Below are 22766 nucleotides of genomic sequence, written 5' to 3'. Positions count from 1 at the left end.
GACATGGAAAATTCACTTTTGGCTTTTCCCAACCGCCTGCTGTTTGTGCAATAACAAATAGTGTTTCTCAAAACCCAAATGTTTCAATTTCCTCAGTTGAGAGATGCCATGTTACTGTTGTACTATTTATAAAGTAAGGCTTTGTTTGTTCAATCTCACTCAGGATGAGAAAGCTGAAAATAAGTCTCTGGGACAGAATTCGAGCCAGCTAAACCAAGGCTACATATAGGATACACATCGTCTGTGTGAGACACTAGGTTCTGAGAGGGCCTAAAATATAACACCCCTCTAACCTGCCTTAATTGGGAAGAGGTGAAAAATGGACATAAGAATTAGACAGATGGAGGTAAAAAGATCACCTTTCTTACTCACAAAGCATTATATTGTAGGGCATGGGTTAATCTGGCCAATAGGTTTGCCCCTGGATCAAACTTGCATCCCTCCCCAAAACTGGAGGCCTCCTTTGCTGGAATGATCCTACCCCCAAACTTTCTGGGTGGCCAAGAAGAAATGAGAATTCAGTGAGAATACAGGTTAACTATAGGTGGCTGGTTCCTCAAAGGGAGAATGGAGGGGGCTGGGTGCTGAGTTGAGCAAACTCAGATCCTTTTGCCAAACTCATGAGTCAGATAAGTCAGTGTCTCCTTCCCTGGGGTGGAGTCATTAAGGGGGGAAGGGAGAGCCCTGAGTATCATGCTAATAAATATTGTTCCCGTAGACTGTGTATTAAGTACCCCTCCCCAAACAAGGCACTTGTATTGAGTGCAGGGGCACAGGGGGTTACAAAGACAAATAACACATGCCCTAGGGTTCAAGGAACTTATAATCCAGCATGAGAGAGTAGCTACAGCACGATGCAATGGGTAAAAATACAGAGATGCACGAGTGTAGGGCATTCAGTACAGGGTGAGGGAAATGGCAGAAACTGATGTTGAAAGGGGCCAGAAGCGGCCTTCACAATCTTCATTAAGGAATTTGGTCTTTATTAGACAGAACTAAGGAGCCATGGAAAGTTTCTGAGTAGCAGAGCAAACAGTTGGGTTTTGTTACGGGTTATTGAATGTTAAGTTCGTGTGCCCAACACATAGTGAGTCCAAACAAACTGAAACATGGGAGTTTGGAGCAGAGAAAGGTTTATTGCAGGGCCACGCGAGTAGATGGGTGTCTCCTGCCCCCAAAGCCCCAAACTCCCCCAAAGGGTTTCAGCAAAACCTTTTTTAAAGACAAGGTGAGGGAGGGCTGTGGTTGGCTGTTGCAGACTTCCTAGTGCTGGAATCCTTTGTTCTTGCAACTGTCCACATAGCTCAGATCACGGTGTTCCTGTCAACCTGCAAGAAAACAAATGTTATTCTCTGTTCTGCAACTTTTTAACTCTGTGTGAATGGAAGAGTGTTATTAAAGGTCAGAGACTTGAGAATGGGTTGTCCTGTATATTTCTGGCTATAGGCAACATTCTTTTGCAAAAGGTGCAGAGTCAGCATGACTAAGCACAGGCAACACAGCACAGAGGTGGAAGTACAAGAAAGAGATCCGCACGGAGTCAGACGGACTCCTCCCCGCCAGAGTCTTAGGAAGGAGTGTGTAGGATGGGCTAGAATGGAGGAGAGGCTCAAGGAAGAGGCAATGAAGACCTGACTCAGGCAGAATTCAAGAGAGAGACCAGAGATGGAAACCATAGCGGAGGATTGGTTTGGGGGTATTGAAGAACGTGGGACAGTTAAAGTACCTCCCAAGACAGGCAGGAGCAAATGAGGAGAAGACATTGAGTTTGGCTTTGTATGTTTTGAGCTGGATAGGTTGGAAAGGTTTGTGCTCTCTTAGCAGGGAGTTAGACGCAAACAAAGAAACACACATAGACGAAAACAGATGAACGAGCACTTAACCGTGAGCTCAGCCCTGTCTTAGGTATTAGAGACACGAGGGTCAAGATGTTAGATTTTGTCCTTGTCTTCATACAGCTCACCATTGATCCAAAATCTTCCCATCTCTGAATGGCAGGCTCTCAGCCCTCATTTAAATGATTTCCCAGATGTTGAGGGGACTCTCTCAAGGGGTGGGTCCAGAAACCAGTCTGTCCCCTGCAGTGCATCTGTCCTGCTTGGACCCTCCCATTCCACCTCCCATTCCTCTGTTCCATCCCCACTGCCTGAAAAACCTGTGCTCGGGGGAGCATCAATGTCAAGTGCAAGGGTGCCACCCTGCACTGGGCTCCGTCTATGCTTTGTCTCCTGAGGTTGCGAAATATCCCGTTTTCTGTCTATAGTTTTACAACAGCTGCCCTGGTTTCTGCCTCTACTGTCTTCCCTCCTGCTGGACCTGAAAGGGACCCCGTGCATGGACACGGTTTCATTCGTCTTCATTTGGTTTGTTCTCCAAATTTCCTCTTTCAAATGCTAGTTACAAATGGAGGAGGCTCCCATGCACGTGAAAGGAGATAGAGATGTGTGTGCCTGTGTGTGTGTGTGCGCACGTGCACACGCGTGGTCTGTACTAGCAGCAGGCAGATCAAAGTACTTTGCAACAAAGTACAATGACTAGGACTTCCCTGGTGGCGCAGTGGTTAAGAACCCACCTGCCAATGCAGGGGACACTGGTTCGATCCCTGGTCCCGGAAGATCCCACATGCCGCAGAGCAGCTAAGCCCGTGTGCCACAAAGCTCTCTCTCTAGAGCCCACAGGCCACAACTACTGACTCTGCACACCACAACTACTGAAGCCCTCACGCCACAGCTACTGAGCCTGCACTCTGGAGCCCGCCAGCCACAACTACTGAGCCTGCGTGCTGCAACTACTGAAGCCCGTGTACCTAGAGACCTTGCTCCGCAACAAGAGAAGCCACTGCAGTGAGAAGCCCGTGTGCTGCAATGAAGACCCAATGCAGCCAAAAATAAATAAATAAAAGCAATAAATTTATATATTAAAAAAAAGTACAGTGACTGTTGTGTGAAGGGAAGTAAAGAGCCCCACAAAGACAGATGATAGTGGATCTAATGGTCTAGGACAGAGATTCCCAAACTTTCTGGGTTCACAGAGTCCTTAGTGCCCTAGTAATTCTTCCGCAGTGCGTGAGGCCAAGAGAAATACCCAAGTTCTGTTTGTTAAGTGATCAGGTCCAAAAAGCTTAGGGTTTATGTCCTAACAATTTAGTAGAAGTTTGAAAAATAATACACAGAAATCGAGAGAAAACTCTTTTGTTTTGAAAAATGATTACTTGCTAACGTTACATGTGTGCTTGTTGAGGATAACTTCTCAAATGTTGGCATCAGATCAGACCCCGCCACTCTCAGGTCCTTTCCCACAGTGATTGTCAGGTGGTTCTTTTTATTTTTTTGCAGTACGCGGGCCTCTCCCGTTGCGGAGCACAGGCTCCGGACGCGCAGGCTCAGCGGCCATGGCTCACGGGCTCAGCCGCTCCACGGCATGTGGGATCCTCCCAGACCGGGGCACGAACCCGTGTCCCCTGCATCGGCAGGCGGACCCCCAACCACTGCGCCACCAGGGAAGCCCTGTCAGGTGGTTCTTGCTTTTGGATCACGCCAACTGCCCTAATCCCAACTTTGCTCGAATTTGATCAAAAAGAAGGCAGTGATCTAACGTTGAAACTGCAAAACCTTGAATTAGGAATTATGTGTCCAACAGATGTCAACCACTGTAGGATTTCCCTTGAAATTAAAAAATACCCCAGAGTGTTCCCTGTGAATTTGCTGCCGTGTTCCAGGGCATCACAATGCATTGGGGTAGGCGCTCAAAGGAGGCCTCTGCGTGAAAGGAGGTTCGAACGAAGACACTATCATTAATGAACATGAATTAATGGGTAGGAATAGTCCAGGCAGAAGGGTCCCTGTAACAATGCAGTGAACAGGGTGACGTTTTGTGAGGGTCTCGTTCACGGAGGAATGTGGATTTTACAGCCCTTATCATGATCTGAGTTTTTATATATATACGTATATACATATGTGTGTGTATGTATATGGTATATACATATATACGTATGTGTATATATATGGTTATATGTGTAATGATATTTTATATGTAAAATATTTTAGATATTTTATATATTATGTAATGATATAGTTTGTAATACAGAATTGTATACATTATTTATATTTTATATAGTATGTAATATACTTTACAATATGAAAGCAGCATATCTACACACGTGAATATACACTCACATCCGACTGTCTTCTTACGGCCATGCAGGGACGGGAAGGTTGTCGGCTGGGCGTGATGAGCCAGAGGGTGTGCCCGGTGGAAGCTGTGAGTCTTGTAGCACAATCAGCACAGTTTTAGAACTTCCTCTGGCAACACTTGGGAAGAGGAACAGAGAAAATGGAAGGTTGGCTTTATTCAGGGTCAGGAATGGCTAAAAAAAATAAAAATAAAAAAAGCTGCGGCAGAAAATCCAGGGGCTTGAAGGTGTGAAGATTTCGGAGGTTTGCTGTCTTAACCTTCACAGTGCCTTGTCGCGGGGGCGCTGTTGGAGGGCTGCCTTCTGTGGCTCTTGATCCCTGATTGTAAAATTCTGTGGGGACGTGCCTTTGATGCAGGTGTCTTTTTGCTTCTGATGCTGGGCTCCTAGAATGCTCTTTCAACCTGGAGGCTCCTTTCTCCTTGGATATATGTATTTCCTACCTACTGTTTTCTGTTTGGAACTAGAGCTCTTGTTATTGTTTGGCTGTTCAACCTTCTGGATTGATCCTTTCTCTCATGTCTCTCCCCTTCCACCCAATAGTTTTCACCTCCTTATCTCTATTTGTTCTCTTTCTGGGAGAGAAACTAGGATGAACTTCATCTTCAAGTTCATCAAGAGAAATTTTTATTTTGAGAGCTTTCTCTTTACTTTTTGAGAACTCTCCTTTGCTCTCTGATTAATAAATTCTTGTTTTATGGATACATTATTCTCCTCATATCTCTCCAAGGATGTTAACATTTTTTAAAAATCCTGCATCTTCCGTTTTCCTGTCCTCTTCCTCCCTCCCTCCCTCCCCTCCTTCCTTCCTTCCTTCTTCCTTTGTCTCTCTCTGTCTCTTTCTCTGTTTTTCTTAATGAACCAAAGTTCTGAGAAAATTGAGAAATAAGACAAAAACCTAAGGCAGATGGGAGATCAAAACACCACTTTTCTTAAACTATTAAAAGCTCAGGTCGAGATGTGGCTTAGAGTGAAAGCCAAGTGGGCCTGTGACCTGAACCCTAGAATTTGGAGACTTATATACCCAGTCATGGGCAGTGCTGGACCCAGACAGGCCTCCTGTCATGGTGAGACTTAAATCAGGGAAGAGCAGAAGGAAACATGCTGTCTCCTGGACAGACTCTCTCCCAAGAAGAAATGGGGGGCAGGGCGCTGAACTAAGCGTGGCCAGATCTTCCCAGATTAACCATTCTTGCCCTGTGGGAGGAGCAGGTGAGAGTTTGGGAGAGGCCAAGAGTGAGTCACATCTCCATGCAGAAGGAGACACCGGAAGCTGGTACGTTTCCCTGCTGGCGTCTGCTTGCGGGGAGGGTCCTTGCCTGCACAGGAGTAGGTGAAGGTGTTGATGGTGATGAGTATCGGCTTCCACCGCATACTCTAGGGTGACTTCCTGTGACCCCCTCCCACACTCTGTGACATCAGATATCCCCAATTTATGTGTGTCTGGGAAGTCCAGCAGTGGGGAGAAGCAGTTCTTTTCTCAGTCCTCTTCTTTTATTCCTGATGTTCTCTGCCCGGCGAAATAAGCCGCTCCTCCTGCCCTGCTTTACATTCTTTAAGCTTCTATTGATCCATTCGAGGATATCCCTTCTCCTGAAGCCTCCGTCCTTGAGAATTTATATTTCTGTTCCTTTACTGTGTAAAGAGGTGCATTAAAGCGCAAGCTCTGGATTCTTACACTTGCTTTGCCACAAACTAATTGTATGGCTTTGGACAAATTCCTTGACTGCTCCAAGCCTTAGATTTTTTTCATCTGTAAAACAGGTTGTTATAAGGCTTTTTTTTTTTTTTTTTTTTTTTTTTAAAAAGTCCAAGCTCATACTGTTTGCCACGTGAAAGGACAATAAATCGAAAAACTAGTTATTGGGGCAAGGAATCGTGACTTTATTTGGAAAGCCAGCAGACCGAGAAGCTGGTGGACTAGGGTCCCAAAGAATCCTCTTCCCCGAGTTAGAATTCAGGTTCCTTTTATACTAAAAGGCGAGGGGGTGTGGTTGGTTGTTGCAGACTTCTTGGTGTCAGCATCCTTTGTTCTTGCATCTGTCCCCATAGGTCAGGTCATGATGGTCCTGTAAACCTCCAACCAGACAAATGTTATTCTCTGTTCTGCAACTTTTTCTCTATGAGTGAACGGGAAAGTGTTATACTTATAAAGGTCAGGGCCTTGAGAATGGGCTATCCTGTATATTTCAGGCTATAAGCAACTTCCGTTTAGTGATTAACTTACAGCAAAAGCAATAGAGTACAAAGGTTAAAGTAAAAGAAACAGATCCAAGATGGAGTCAGCTTTGTTCTTTCGTATGACAGTTTAATGTTATAATACCTGTAAAACATTCATATCAATGTCTGACACATCATGATACATTTTAGTTATCATCATTATAATCTCGTTATCTTCCTAGCAGAGTTTTGGGAAGGGTAGGGTGTAAATGCATGTGTTCTAGCACCACCTTTCTATTCGGTCTTCAGTGTTCTCATTTTGATTGGTGTTTCATCCAGACAGTTAATTTCCATGGAGGCAGAGTCGATCTTTCTCTTATTCTTTACTGTATCCGTTGCACTCAGCACAACACACAGCCCTGGAAATACTTGTGGAGTGAGTCAGTGGAAACAAATTCACTCATGATGCTCTTTGTAGGAGGCCATATTGTGTAGTACTTGAGAACATGGGCTTTTGAATCAGGCTTCTTGGGCTTGACTTAGTGCTGGGTTACTCACTGGTTGTATAACCTTGGACATGTTCTTAATTTCTCCAGTTCTCAATTTCCTCACCTGTAAAATGAGGGTAAGACAGTGCCTGCCTCCTAGGGCTCATATGAAGACAAAAAGAAATAAACTGTATGAAGCCGTTGGCCTAATGCCTGGCGTGTCATAATTGCTCGGTAAATGCTAGCTGCTGTTATTGTTGTTATAATTGTTCATTTCCTGCACACCAGGCCCTGGGATAGGCACAGTATGCATGTCATTGATCGAGCGCCTACAGTTTGCTGCGTCCTGTACTTAATCCTGTAGTAGTTAAGAGTGTGGTATCTATAGTCAGATGGCCGGGGTTTGAATTCGGGTGTCAGATGAATAATTTTGAACCAGTTACTTGATCCTGTTGAATCTTACCATCTTACCATCAGTGCTTGTGGAATGAGGTTCTAAGAAACCCTATCTGTTGGTAGTTATGAGGCAAACCTTAGCACAGAGCCTAGCACAAGGTAAATACATGCTCAGTAAATGTTAGCTGTGTTGATGACCACGATGCTGGTGATCACTGTCGTTACTGACTGGGCTTCTTGGCCTCCTTGAGCAACAGAAATTGATCAGAGACCAGACAAGAGATTCAGGCAAGGCTTTACTGGGGCTGCTGCTGCAGCAGGGGGACTGAGAACAAACAACAGGTCCCCTTGCTGGCTGGCTGAGGCGGGGGGCAGCTGGCTCCTTACGTGGGGTGAGGGTAGGGGTGCGTCCGGGGGTCGGGCGGGAGTGGTGGCTGACGTGTTCTGCCCACCTCTTGGTGGTGTCGAGTGCAGGGGGCCTGCGCAGCACCTTGCTGTCGCTCCCGGCTCCTCAGAAGTGGCAGTTGGGTTCTTTGGGCCTTTTTGTATCCTGTCGTCCAGAATTTGCCCCAACTGGGCATGCACGCAGTTATTTTTAGTCCCATGTAGTTTCTGTGTATTTTGTTGCTTGAGGAGACGTTTGTCCAGGTGCAAGCCCTGCAGCAAAGGGTCCCAGGTCCCAGCCTGTCTCACTATGACAGTGATGATGATGACCACGACAGAGTCATGGCGATGACAATGTCGACCACGATGCTAGGGACGAAGGTGACTCTACTGACTCGTGAAGTAGCAGAGTGTGGAGGTCATATGCTCGGGTTATAGCATCAGAAGGTCCTGGAGTTGAGTATCTGTTCTGTCTCACTGATTGTGTGGCCTTGGACAAGTTCTTTTCTCTAGTTACATTTCTGCATATTCATCTGTAAAAACATTAACTATTTCACAGGGCTGTTGGGAGGTTCAAATAGGACACTATATGTCATCAATTCTAGGCTGTATATTGTCCATAGTTTAACATCTCTGAAGTCAAGGATGCATCTTACAATTATTGCCAGACAGGTGGCACATGAATTGGATATTTGTGAAGCAAGTATTCATCAGTGGAGAAATGACCACAGTTCCATGTTTTGTTCTTGCAAAACTGACGGTTTCATGAGACCCTAAGGGAGGGATTTGATAAAGTGAGTCGATATCGACTCATTCGATATCGATGAGTAGAGAAAGCTGCATTATTTATTTATTTATTTTGGAAATACACACAGAAGGATTTTTTTTATCCCTCGCTAAGCTATGTGACTGAAGGCAGGAGAAATTGTGAAGTTCCACAGACTAGATGGAAGAAATTTCAAAGCAATGAGAGGTTGTTGTGATTGACTGTAGTATGATCAAGAAAGCACCAACATCGAAAGCTGCAGAACAGGTGTCAGTGTTAGAAGAAAATCCCGGAGGAGAATCATTGGTCGCCTGAATTTTGTGTGGAAAAATGTGGACGTTGATGACAGATTGAAAAACGGTTTAGAACGTTCAGACTCAACATTTAAAATGTCTTATATTTTCTTTCTCATTAAGACACACACAGGGCTTCCCTGGTGGCGCAGTGGTTGGGGGTCCGCCTGCCGATGCAGGGGACGCGGGTTCGTGCCCCGGTCCGGGAAGATCCCACATGCCGCGGAGCGGCTGGACCCATGAGCCATGGCCGCTGAGCCTGCGCGTCCGGAGCCTGTGCTCCGCAGCGGGAGGGGCCCCAACAGTGAGAGGCCCGCGTACCGCAATAAAAAAATAAAATAAAATACAGTAAAGTCTTGTTTCACTGTGTGTGTATGCACATCGGGTTCAAAATTCATTGCCTGTTACATTGAAGATTTTGTCCTTTCCTATGTGTATATTATTTCTTAATATATTTTTGTACATTATATGTATGTTTTATATTTGATAACTTGATAGGTGGGAATAATATATCTGTTTGTTTGTTTGACCTTGCAAGTGGGTCATCATTACACCTGAAAGAAGGCCACCAAATTTCTTTGATTGCCCATCAATACATTTTTTTTTTTTAAACAATTAGAATTTTCCTCTCTGGCAAGTTAGTGAAAGCCTTATTTGTATTGTATCTGCAAATCAACATGAAATCTCCTTGGTGGATGCAACTTAGAAAAAATACAGTAATGTCTTGGAAATTTCTTTCCATGTCAGTAAATAATAGACCATCATTGGGAATGAATGCAGAGTGTTTCTTTGCACGTATCTGCCATATTTTGCTTAATCAATCCTCTAGTAATGGACTTGTAAGTGATTTCTAATCTTTCTCTATTGCATAATAAAGCATGCAGCGGTAAACATCCTTGTGTAATTCCTAGAATTATGACCGCTGGTTAAAGGTGTGCTGGTTTACACCTGGATACGTATTCCCAAGCCGCCCTGGAGAAATCTTGCTCACTGTTGTTTCATTTTTATGTAGTAAAATCGATCTCTTTACTTTTTTTTTTTTTTAGATGTTGGGGGTAGGAGTTTATTAATTTATTTATTTACTTTTGCTGCGTTGGGTCTGAGTTTCCGTGCGAGGGCTTTCTCTAGTTGTGGCAAACGGGGGGCCACTCTTCATCGCGGTGCGGGGGCCTCTCACTATCGCGGCCTCTTTTGTTGAGGAGCACAGGCTCCAGACGCGCAGGCTCGGTAGTTGTGGCTCACGGGCCTAGTTGCTCCGCGGCATGTGGGATCCTCCCAGACCAGGGCTCGAACCCGTGTCCCCTGCATTAGCAGGCAGATTCTCTGCCACTGCGCCACCAGGGAAGCCCGATCTCTTTACTGTTTGATTTCTTCTATTCAAACCTCGGTAGACGTTTTCTTTTCAAAGCCTTGGCATATCTTCTTGTCATTTTTTTCTATAATTCGAGTTTTTAAACAGATACAACTTTAACCCAACTGGAGCTTGCAGGCTTTTGATTCCCAGTTTTATTAGAAATAAAGTGACTAACTGTTTCTTCAGGGCAGTAGTCAGGTGGTTGAGGTAGGGTTTACTTTTGTGTAAATATTTATTATTATTCTCATTTCTACAAGTTGTTCACGACTCTTTCTTGTGAAAAAAATGCAAAAACAAAGCACAAAGCAAGAGATAAATAAACAGCCCAGGGACCTCTTCCACCACCCTCGACCATCACATCCATTCCTCTCCCCAGAGGTAACCTGGGTTTATTACTTTTGTGTGTATCCTACCATGCGCGTTCTTTGTATTTACATATATGACATGTGTGTATAAAACCACGTAGATCTTGTGTTTTTGTTCTAATATAAATGCGATCACGCATATGTATTCTGCAGATTGCTTTTGCTACCCAGTACTCTGACATGGTTCACTGTCTGTATCCAGACTGACCTTACTCCTTTTAACTGGTACATAGTCTCTCATAATACAGAGTTTGGTTTACTTAACCATTTCAACTAATGGACATGTAGGTTTTTGCACTATTAAAAAAGATGGTGCTGTCAGCAACCTTGTATACGTGCTTCTTTTGGGAACCTTTTCTCTAGGAGGATAAGAGAAGCGGAATTTCTAGGTCAAAGGAGAAGTCCATTTGAAGTACAGTTTCATTTCATTTTCAGTGTTTCTCGACCTTTTCTTCCCCCATTATCGCTGCCCCTGAGAAAAAAATTAAATTATTAAATGCAATTAAATACTTCAATTAATTCAAATTAAATGTGTCTCTGATGAGAGAAATTAACTTCTAGGAAATAAGATTCTGTGGGGTAGAGTTGAGCGTTGGAGGGCCGCGCCCTGTTCTCACGGCCAAGGCCTTTTCACCTCTAAGAACCGATTTTCCTCCCAGCGAGAATGCATGATTTAGATAAACACAAGCTGAAAACATTTTTTGTTGGGTGGAAAAGACACATCCCTCGTTTGTGATGACCGCAGGATGTCACATGGAAGTCCTGTCACCGGGAAGCACTTAGCGCTTGTGGCTTGCCTGGAACCCTCAAAAAATGTTACTCAATTGAACTGAATGTTGATGGTAACCATGTCCAAGGATGTTATCACGCTTGTTCTAAGGCAGAGCAGAGAGACACTACTAACTTGTCCTCCTTCCTCATACCTCAATTAGTGTTGTCAAGGATCACTAGACTATTGCTAGGCAATTCACAGAGGAAAAAATGTGGAAAAGAAATAACTGGGCTGGAGGCTGTCACTCATGGGAGTTTGCTCACACATTCCTTTTGGAGTAGCTTTTTTTTTTTTTTACATGTTTAAGAAGAATGGAATCTGAGGCCCAGGAGACGCAGCCTTTGAAATATGCTTTGTGACAAGCAGGATGGCAGGAACACCAAGCCATTGCGTTGGTTCTGTGAAAAAAACTTTGATGACTGACTCTGGAAGAAATTGGGCCCCTCGGACGTTGGAAAACTGCAACATGAAAGCCATGACATTTAGAAATAATTACTTCTAGCTCCGCAGTATGAACGCACCAATCATCCTGATGTGAAAGGAAGGCGTTCTAAACGATCGCAGGAATGAGACACAAAGTCACCAAGTGGGGAGGCTTGGAATAGGGCTGGAGACACAGCTGCGGTCTCAGTGCTGTCGGGGCAAAGAAGGATGCTCACCCCTTCTGTGTTTCAGAAAAGCTGTGGTCTCTTCCTCCCTGCACCGGCCGTGTAAATCTTGGGCAAATCGACTGGTGATTCTGATCCCTGGCTGAGCTGGACGAGCTGGAAGCCAGAAGGTTTTGCTCAAGTCACTTGGGTGGAGAGATTTAACGTCAAAACATTTAGAAGTGCCGCTGGGAGCTAATAAAATGCTCACGTAGGAATGAAGAGACTTCTTCAAGTTCTCAGTCACACTTTTATGCATATGTGAATGTTTTTATTTCCATAGTTATGGTTTCCCTTTCACATGGATTAGAAAAAAAATACAACTTAGCACATCAAACTGCTGATTTCATAGGTCTTATTTATTGCCTAGGATGTGGCTTCTAAAAAAACCAGATTCATTGTAGATTGATTTATGTAAAAATAATGTATAAGGGTTGTATATGGAAATGGTTGAAAAAAATGAAGACGTTTCTAGAATGACTAGTTTGATGTACAGTGATGTAAGCCATTCTTTCCTAGAGTTGACTACACTGCCCACCATTTAGCGTGGACCCGACAGAAGCAGTTAAAACCATATACTGTGTCTTCTGCCGCTGAAAAGGAAGAGCAGGGAAGAAATCTCCAAGATGGTCTCAACTCCTTTGTTAGGTATTGACATACAAAACACCTCCTCTTACAAACACTAAAAGCTGACGTTTCCTGAGAGCTCACTGTGCCAGGTGTCGTCCTAAATGTTTTTAATGTATTTTGTTCCATCTAATCCTTTCGACAATCCTGGAAGCTAAATTCCATTACTATCATCATTGTCCCCATTTTACAGATTAGGAAACTGAGGCCCAGAGAGCGCTTTGCTGAAAGCTGTAGAGCTGATAGTAAAGAGGGCAGGGTTCGATCTCAGGCAGACTCCCTCCAGGCCTGTACTCCTCTGTGTGCTTATTATAGGGTTTCACACAGCTCCCACCGTGAGCTGGAGCAGTTGGGAGTCTCATTTTTTAAAAAAGACTTTATATATTTTTTAGGGAAGTTTAGGTTTAAGACAAAATTGAGAGGAAGGCACAGAGATGTCCCATATACCCCCTGCCCCCTCCCCCCCCACAGCCTCCCCGTGATCCACATCCCTTACCAGAGCCGGACGTATGTTACAATGGATGAACTTACATTAACTCATCGCCTGAAACCCGTCGTGTACCTTTGGGTTCACTCTTGGTGGTGTATATTCTGTGGGTTTGGACAGTTGTATAATGACGTTTACCTATCATGATGATGCCATGCAGAGTATTTTCACGGCCCTAAAGGTGCTGTGTGCTCCACTGTCGGGTGGGGCCCAAGAGTGCAGCACAGAGGAGCCGTCTGTAACAAGCTCCCAGGTGATGCTATTCCTGTGGGTCCTTGGACCACACTTTGCATATAAAGACCCAGAATCCTTTGTGACTGCAGGAAGCACCTCTCTTGTCATTTCTGTACCTGTCCTGTCTGTAAAGCAGCAACTGAGTTAAACGTGTGCATGAACTTGGATCCACGCTCAGGATATTCGGCCATCAGAGGGGAACCAGATGCAGCACCTGTTTTTCTGTGGATTTCTCCCATCCTTTATGTGTTGGCTAAAAATGTAGCCTGTCTAGCTCCTCTCAAAGAGAAAAGCAAACAGGGGCATCAAGTCCACAGAGCACAAAGGCGGAGGCTGCCCCTTCCAGGGAAACAGGGTTCCTAGTACGTTTGGAGAGGTTCGCTGTTCGTCTTGGGCCTTGGGCTGCACGTTGGTGTTTAACTTTATGTAACATTTTGGCGCTTTCCCTAAGAAGAAGTGTTTCGAAATTGTTTGACGTCCTTGCTCTGGGATGTCTATAAAGAAACAAATTGTCCTTTAATACGAGATGACCTGGCAGTAAAGCATGGCCTGTCCCTTTTGCTGTCCAGAAATATCCCAAACTTGTGGCCTGTGAAGTCTTCCTTTCCATCCTTCCCTGAGATACCCTTTGAGACAGGAGCCTGCCAGGAATGCTCGCCTGCTTTGCATTCAATTGTATAAATGGTCATAGGTGTGAACGTTAGCCCAGGAGCCTGAGTGTACAAGAAAAACAACTTACAATGTATTTTTGAAATTCAATCTAACTTCTATTTCAAACCCTTATTTCACCAGAGTGGAAAACATTTAATCTTGCTTAACTGTTTTTTTTTTTCTTTTTCTGCTCTAGGATTGTATTTAAATTTGGGGGAACCAAATGTCCCACGGGCTTATCTGCTCTTTAATGAGGTTACAAGGGCATTGGATGAGACAACTACCACCCAACTTGGTCTTCCTTCATTGGCCCAAGCATGTCCCCGTAGGGACTTCCTTGTTCCTGTTGCATGGTTCCTACCTGGCTTTACTCTTACTCAGGATGTTTTCCAAGAAATATTTTGTCTAAGCTGAGAGTCCTTTCCAGGGCGCTAACATCCTGGGCTTTTGAAACATCACAGTCTGGAAAGTATTATTTTTTCCCTTTGCTTCCTTCTTTACATCATCCCCTGAACCAATAAGCATGAAATATCTTTGCTGTTAAAAACAGAAGAAGGGCCCAAAAGGAGAGAACAAAAGTTAATAGTATTTGAAATACGTTACGTTGCTACAAAATCTAATGCCCCAGGTGAACTGCCGTGTAATTTGTGTAGATCCGGGTGTGTTTTGATTTTTTCCACCCTGTAGGCATTTTAATGATACTATAATTCTCCTAGAAGCTACTCTTCATGTTTGGCCTTCTTTCTTAAGGTTCACCCGATGTCTGCTAAAAACGTGTGGCGTCTGGAGAGGTGGGAGCTCCGCAGCTGGAGAAGGAAGGAGAATAAGAGAACCCTCCTGGAAACTTTGCTGGGTTACGCTTTGGAAAACGTGGCTTATACTAATGGCCCAACCTATGTGCGTTTGTAGCAAAGTGAGATAAACTAATTAACTCAATTCCAGTCATTGAGATAGTACTGGTGGCAAGTTCATTTTACTGCGTGCTGTAACTGGGTGGTAGTTAAGGACATCAGCTTTGGAGTGAGAAAGCGTGTGCTCGATTCCTGGTTCTGACGCTTTTCACATTGTTGGCCTTGGGCAAGCTACTCCACCTCGCCAGTTTTTAAAATGGGGATAAGAGGAGTACAGCACCTGCCCTCCGTATCCGCGGGTTTCATATCCGCAGATTCAACCCATGGAGGATTTCCAATCGCGAAATTACGATCTGCGGTTGGTTGAGTCCTCGGATGCGAAACCCCGCGGATACGGTCGACTGTACTCGCTTAGGACAGCATTTTATACGAGGGTGTTGAGCATCACAAATTTGGGTGTCGGCAGGGGCTCCTGGGACCCATCACCCAGGGATGTCAAGAGACGACTGTATGGGATGGGGCTGTTTAAATGTTTGAATGAGTCACTCAGATGCCTGTTAAGAGCTTAGTGCAGTGAATGCCTGGCCTTTGGCAAGCACAGAATAAATGTTAATTTATGATAAGCATCATACAGATAGGGTTGGTTTTCTGAAAATTTCCCCTTTTTAGTTAGCATCAAGGAGGTCCATTGTTTGGTCCTTGTTTATGAAGATGGAAAAACCCAAGAGGCACAAAGACCTTTATTTAACTGTGCATGAGTCTGAAAGCAGGCAAAGCCTCTGATGTACACTAGCCATTGCCTTTTTCACCATGGGAATTATGGCTCTAGCGTTTTATTTTGAGCATGTTGATTTAGCAAACCTAAGACCCTGGTTTTAATATACAAGATCTGAAGCATGGCCTCTTGTAACATATTCGCAGATGCTTGCGGTGGGCAGACTAGGTTAGGCTGTACCTGTTGACATCATGACTGGTCATGTCCAAGAAGCAAGACACATGCTTTGGAGTTGGCAAAGGAAAGGGTATTTTCACCCTAAACACACGGTTCATTTCAGTAATTGAGGCTGGATATTCACAAGTTGCAAAACTCTAGACAGGTGTTCACAAGCCCGTGAGCAAGGACTGATAAAATTCACAGAGCGATAAGCTGAGTCTTATCATCGGAGAGTTCATACATAGGCAGGAGTCTCCGTCTGCTGCCACGAGTGTGATTTCTGGGCTCCTGCGCCAATCTTATGGACTCCTTCTATCCAGGAACCTAAGCTTGGGAATGACAGACATCTGCCAACCTCTGAGTTCCAGCTAATCCTTTTGGGATGTGTCCTTGGAGCCCCGCTGCCCACCTACACACTCTCCTTCACTTCTTTAATATTCCCCCCCTCCTTACCTCCCCCTTTGCTTTTTTCTTTCTAGCCTGCTCTCCACCAAAACAAACATCACAGAAATTAACCAGTATCATCTGGTAAGGACAAGCTGCATGGCTGTGCGGCAGAGTAGTATAATACTTTACCTCTTTCCAGAGAAAGAGTTTGGAATTTTGGTCCTGCCTCCACCCATTTCAAATTAAAAAGGCTGACAACAGCAGTGCCCGTGAGGATGTGGGGAAATGAGAACCGACTTCATGACTGCTGGGAATGTAAAGCTGTGGAAACACTTTAGGAAAAAGTCTTGACAGTTTCTCATAAAGTTTATACACTTACCAGACGATCCAGAAATTTCACTCCTAGGTGTGCACGTAAAAGAAACGAAAACATACATCCACAAAAAGAATTATACAGAAATGTTTATTGCAGTTTTATTTATAATAACAACAACAACAAAAAAACCCTGGAAGCAGCCCAGACGTTCACCAGATAGTGAATGGATAAAGAAATTGTGGTATATCCATTCGGTGGATATAAAGCAATAAAAAGAAACAAAAACTACTTTATACGTGCATCAGCATGGCTGTATCTCAAAAACATTATGATGTGTGGAAGGAAACAGAGTAAATGGTATCCATGAAATTCTACAGCCGACAAAACCAGTCTAGAGTGACCGTTCAGTGGTTGCCTGGGGCTGAAGGTAGACATGGAGGACTTTTGCCTTTTTTTTTTTTTTTTTTTGCGGTACGCGGGCCTCTCACTGCCGTGGCCTCTCCCGTTGCGGAGCACAGGCTCCGGACGCGCAGGCTCAGCGGCCATGGCTCACGGGCCCAGCCGCTCCGCGGCATGTGGGATCTTCCCGGACCGGGGCACGAACCCGTGTCCCCTGCGTCGGCAGGCGGACTCCCAACCACTGCGCCAGCAGGGAAGCCCGGACTTTTTGGAATGAAGACAAAGTTCCACATCTTAACTGTGGTGGTGGTTACACAGATGTGTGTGTTTTTCAAAACTCACGAACTGTATATATATTTTCCCAGTTTTATTGAGAAATAATTGACATACCTCACTGGATAAATTTAAGGCGTGCAGCGTGCTGGTTTCATTTACATATACGGTGAAATACATGAAATCACAGGTTTAGCTAACATCTATCATCTCATGTAGAGACAATAGAAAGAAAAGAAAGAAAAAAGAACGCAAATTTTCTCCTTGTGATGAAAGCTCTCAGGATCTGAACAACTTTCCGATGTATCGTGCAGCCGTGGTAGCTGTTGTCATCCTATTGTGCATTACATCCCTAATGCTTATTTACCTTTTTAATTTTTTTAAATTGAAGTAAAGTTTATTTTACAATGATTCGGTTCCCTGCAGAGAACCCCCTGTAAATGTCCATCTTAATTATGCTATATCCTTAAAATTTGTCTATCCTTAAATTTATGGTTGCAAAGAACAGGCAGCAACAGGGAAAATGCTTATTAAGAAAGAACATGTTACAAAATCGGACCCCTTCATAACAACTTTATTTGAAACAGATGCATCAGAAAAAGGATGGGAAAGATGTACCAAATCCCTTAACACTGGTACTGCTAGGATGGTAGGATTCTGGGTGATCCATGTTTCTGTCCCTCTAATTTTTACCCAAATAAAGAAAATTCAAAGGCAGCAATTCTGTTCAACTGTAGGGCCCCCTTCCTTCAGAAATACCTGTGTGTAAAGGCAAGCTGGGAGGGAAGACTGAGTGAGCTGACCTTTGGAAGGACTTAGATTTACCTCTTGCCTTTTAATTTTTAAGAGCACAGTCAAATGATACAAGGGTAGACAGTAGCCACCCTTTCCAGCTTCGGGTCTGGGAGGATTCCCAGATTCCTCTCTCCCTGACCTGCTATGACCTAGAGATTTCAAGGGCTGTGGGTGGGAATGGAATTCTAGTCCTGACCTGGAGAATAGGAAGCAGAGGAACAAGGAATGAATGAGATTCTCTCATTAGATAACTTGTTTCCTAGAGCCAAGAAGGAAATCAACAAGGCGGTGTAGCAGGATAATTCAGGATAATTCAGGCTGCTATCGGCTGGGACACATCCTGTCCGCATCAGCTCAATGGGAAGACCGTGCGCTTGGGAGTTAGATAAACCCGGGGGGAGAACCGTTTGACCTTGGCCAACTCACTTGCCTTCATTAACCCTCAGGTTCCTCACTGAGAAAGGGGGGTAGTAACATCTATCAGTAAAATTTAGACTTGTTTTGTTACAGACATTGGAACCTCACCCAAGACAACTTCAGCAATTTATCTTAAGGCTGCTTCTGTATCTATCTCATGTAACTTACGAAAAAAAAGGAATCAGGAGCAGGAAAGCCACTGGAACTCTGGGAAAAAGAATTTCTTCTTTCTTTTCTCCTTTTCCCTTGCCGATTTTTTCATTCTCCCATCCCACCCTCCAGACCAGCTTCTAAACTACTTATGGGGGGAGGGGGAGTTTGGGAGGATATCTGTATAAACTTGGCTGTGGAAGTCATTATTTTAAAATACTCGATTGGGGCCTTTCCATATTGGTGACACAGGTCTTCTTCAAAGTTGTTTCTCGTATTGAGTGGTGTGCTCCGGGTCACGTGGCTTCTGCTGCATGTATTAGTGGCCGGAAAAAGCCTGCCTCGGTGCACAGGAAAAGCCACACCGCGTTCTCCGATGCATCCAAGGGAGCTGTGGCCTAGGAAGCGCTTCGTCTGTTTTCTGTGTGCTGTTTCATCCAGCCACAAGCTGGTCTTGTTGGCTTATAAAATTTCAACAGCTGGAGGAGAGTGGGGCTGTGGATGAGGAAGCCTACTATTGTTACTGTTCTTTAAACTTGCACCACGGCGGGGGGGGGGACTACATGACAAGTACTAATGTTTTGTGAATTCCCCTACCCGCCCCCCTCGCCCGTGCATGTGCGTGACCAGAGAGAGAGGAGGGAGAGAGGGAGGGAGAGAGACAGAGAGATCAAAGCCAAAAGTACATAACAGGTTGTGATTTCAGTCTTACCTCTACTGATAAATTCTCCGAGGTTAGTCAGTGGAGTGCAAAAATCCCACTTTTAATAACTGTAAAGAGAAAGGTTGCCATACCATTTCAGGGTTAAAGTTAACAGCTTTGGTCAACAGAGAGGCTGGCCTTTTGCAAGTTTCTAGAAGAGATACTCTGATTGGACCAGCTTGGGCAGCCACCCCTTTCGAGACTAATCATCTGTGACCAGGGGCTGAGGTCACCGTGTACAGAATGGATTCCAGGGGTTCACGACTTTGCAAAGGGACACAATGACATGTCATAGGGTGCTGGACCTATCCTCTTCCAAGTGTCCACCACACAAGCTCAGGAAGTGATGTGAAGATTAGATGTATGTCAAAACCCCAGTTTGAGACTGAAACAAAACAACAAGCTTTTGTTTCTTTTCTTGAAGCAAAACCCTGTTTTCTGAGAGCTCAGGATGAGTTGTCCATTCTGCTTCCTCTTGGCTCTGCTGATACACCAATGCCGGGATGGGGTAAATCATTGGTATTTCTAAGAAACCATTCCCTGAAGAAACCATTTCCTGAAGGAAGCAATTACCCGTCATAAGTATCTTTCAATTTTCATTTTATTGCACAAAATACTCAGTCTTGATAAAACTCCAGATCTACATTGAGCTTGACCTCCTAGTTTATTTCATGAATCCTCCCAGGAATCCTTTAGAAGGACAGTTATTATCCTTCTTTTGCAAACATGTTAATTGGAGATCAGGGAGGTGAAATGGCTTGCGTTAGGTGATTTGACTTAAGTCATCCAATTCCTAGTTTCATGCCATCTTCATTAGACAAAGTGGGGTCCTTTTAAGAGTCTCACACTCTCATAAATAGCTGAAGTTGTTTATTTCGTTAGAATTTGGTGTTTGATCAAGGCTTGGAAAGTTGCGCTCATTCCATAAGGACCATGAGGCACAGGCTGGGCATGGTCTCTGCCCTCGGGTAGCTTACAGCGGCAGGACTGTAATATTGCTGAACAAATAATTATAGGGCAGTTTAATTATTTTTATCCTGAGTCCTGTGTAGAAAATGTACAGCGTATTTTGAAATGTGCCTCTTAAAAATAGAGAGCTTGGTGCCCCTGGTGGCGCAGTGGTTAAGAATCCTCCTGCCAATGCAGGGGACAGGGGTTCGAGCCCTGGTCTGGGAAGATCCCACATGCTGCGGAGCAACTAAGCCTGTGCGCCACAACTACTGAAGCCTGTGCGCCACAACTACTGAGCCTGCGCTCTAGAGCCCGCGAGCCACAACTACTGAGCCTGCGCTGTAGAGCCCGCGAGCCACAACCACTGAAGCCCGTGCACCTAGAGCCCGTGCTCCGTAACATGAGAAGCCATTGCAATGAGAAGCCCGCGCACCGCAACGAAGAGTAGCCCCCGCTCGCCGCAAGTAGAGAAAGCCCGTGCACAGCAGCGAAGACCCAATGCAACCAAAAATAAATAAGTAAATTTACAAAAAAAATAGAGAACTTAAAAATCTTCTTACCCCTTGATCAAGAATTCTATTTGCAGGCGTTTCTAATGTTTAACTTATTTTTTAATTTTAATTTTTGTACAGTTTTAAAAGGTTACACTCCATTTACAGTTATTACAAAATATTGGTTATAGTTCCCGTGTTGTACACTACATCCTTGAGCCTGTCTTACGCCCAGTGGTCTGTACCTCTCACTCCCCCACCCCTGTACTGCGGCTCCCCCCGGCCCCCATCACCGCCACTGGTACCCACCAGTTTGTTCTCTGTATCTGTGGGTCTGCTTCTTTTTTGTTATATTCACTAGCTTGTTGTGTTTATTAGACTCCACATATAAGTGATATCATTACAGTATTTGTCTTTCTCTATCTGACTTATTTCACTTAGCATAATGCCCTCCAAGTCCATCCATATTGCTGCAAACAGCAAAGTTTTGTCCTTTTTGATGACTGAGTAGTATTCCATTGTGTGTGTGTATGTCTGTATGCCACATCTTTTTGTTTTGAAGTGAACTTTTTTGTTTTCTACATGCACCTTTGTAGTACTGGCACTGGTATTTTCTGAGGATACACTCTTAGAAATGGAATTTCAGATTCCAGGGACATGGGCATTAACGAATTAATATTTGTGCGTTTACAGTCGTACCAAGAGTGTACGACAGTGTCTTTGATCTTGCCTTTTTGCTAACAGTGGATGTTATCAATATCATGAAAGTATTTCCTGTAATAATTTTTATCCCCCTAGAGTTTCAATGAGGTTCAGCATTTTTTTCATGTTCGCTCATGATTTGGGTTCCTTTCCTGTTGTCTGTTCTTACCGTTCACCTGGTCTCATTTGTTTGTTGGTCTTCTGTTGTGCTGTTTCCCCATTTCTCGTTGATTTGCAATAACTCTACATTCTGGATATTATTATTATTTTTTTTTTGCGGTACGCGGGCCTCTCACTGTTGTGGCCTCTCCCATTGCGGAGCACAGGCTCCGGACGCGCAGGCTCAGCGGCCGTGGCTCACGGGCCCAGCCGCTCCGCGGCATGTGGGATCTTCCTGGACCGGGGCACGAACCCGTGTCCCCTGCATCGGCAGGCGGACTCTCAACCACTGCGCCACCAGGGAAGCCCTGGTTATTATTTCTTTATATTTTATTTGCTGAGCATATTTTCTTTCAGGCCGTTATTGGTTTGTTTGATTTTAACTCTATTTATGGTATCTTTTGTAGTGCAGATTTTCCATTTTTTGTGTTGTCAAATCTTTTCAATTAGACCTCAGTTTTATGTCTTGCTTAGGAAGTCTTTCTTAGCCTTAAAATTATAAAAAATTTGTCTATTTTTTCTAATGCTTTTGTAGCTTGTGGTTTATCTCTGGGTATTTAATCCATCTGGAATTCATTTTTGTGTATGAGGGAGGGATCTAACTCCTTTTGCAAAATGGAATATCTCAACACAATTGTTAAACAGTGTTTCTTTTCCCCTCCACTTGGAAAATGCTACATCCTGTACTATAGGCCCACACAGTCATGCTTTTGTTTCTGGGCTGAAAATAATTAATTCTAATATAGAACTGTCACCAAATCAGTATTGCTTATGCAGATGTGCCATTTCCCCAATATCAAAACAAACTAATTTTCTTGCAAGAAACAGTCCCCTTCCACCTCTGATTTTTCTTTTACCACTCGTACCTTTAGCATGTATGGCTGGTTTTCTTTCTTTTGTTGGTGTGGTACTTTGTGTTACTCCTGAAACATCTGACCTTGTGAACAGGCTTAATTTCCCCAAGAAATGGTGGCGAGCCTGGTAGCTTTTTCCCCTGCATATTCCCCAGCTCTGAATTTAGCCACTTGCAACAGACTTTGCCTCTGGCTTTTCCTTTCAACCTTGTTCTTGTTTGCTTCCAGGAGAAATCACCATATGCTGGAATCTTAGGAGTGGGGAAGAGTCATAGGTTATCAGGACCACATACAGATTCCCAGGTCTCACCCCTGAAGTTTATTGGTTTCAGGTTTAGCCCTAGAATCTGCACCGTTACAAAGCTAGGCCTTTGCTCTTTCTGCAGGCTAATCTCTCGTTTGTAAATAAGATGACAATTGGGCAACCAGAGCTGTGAGAACAAAACATCTGGTGCAGCAAATGATTCTCTAGGGTCGCTCTTCCAGTTTCCTAACAAGAGATGCTACAAATAAACTCTTGGGTCCTATTATTCCAAAGGCCACTTTGACATTTACTTTAGTGAAACAA

General features: G+C 44.2%; 2 long non-coding RNA genes across 2 annotated transcripts in view; one reads left to right on the top strand and one right to left on the bottom strand.

Moving 5' to 3' along the window:
• Positions 1 to 22766, top strand: part of LOC141277407 (uncharacterized) — a 138224-nt gene that overhangs the window by 15799 nt on the left and 99659 nt on the right. The gene's annotated exons all lie outside the window — the stretch shown is intronic.
• On the bottom strand, positions 1117 to 4962 carry LOC141277302 (uncharacterized). The gene is made up of 2 exons (XR_012328436.1): positions 4176 to 4962; positions 1117 to 1328 (listed from the first exon to the last, which is right to left on the bottom strand). It is a non-coding gene; the product is annotated as an uncharacterized lncRNA (long non-coding RNA).

Source organism: Tursiops truncatus, chromosome 20 (genome assembly GCF_011762595.2).
Source record: "Tursiops truncatus isolate mTurTru1 chromosome 20, mTurTru1.mat.Y, whole genome shotgun sequence".
Lineage (NCBI taxonomy): Eukaryota > Metazoa > Chordata > Mammalia > Artiodactyla > Delphinidae > Tursiops > Tursiops truncatus.
The sequence above is the reverse complement of the archived record's forward strand: the minus strand, read 5'-3'. Positions and strand labels throughout refer to the sequence as shown.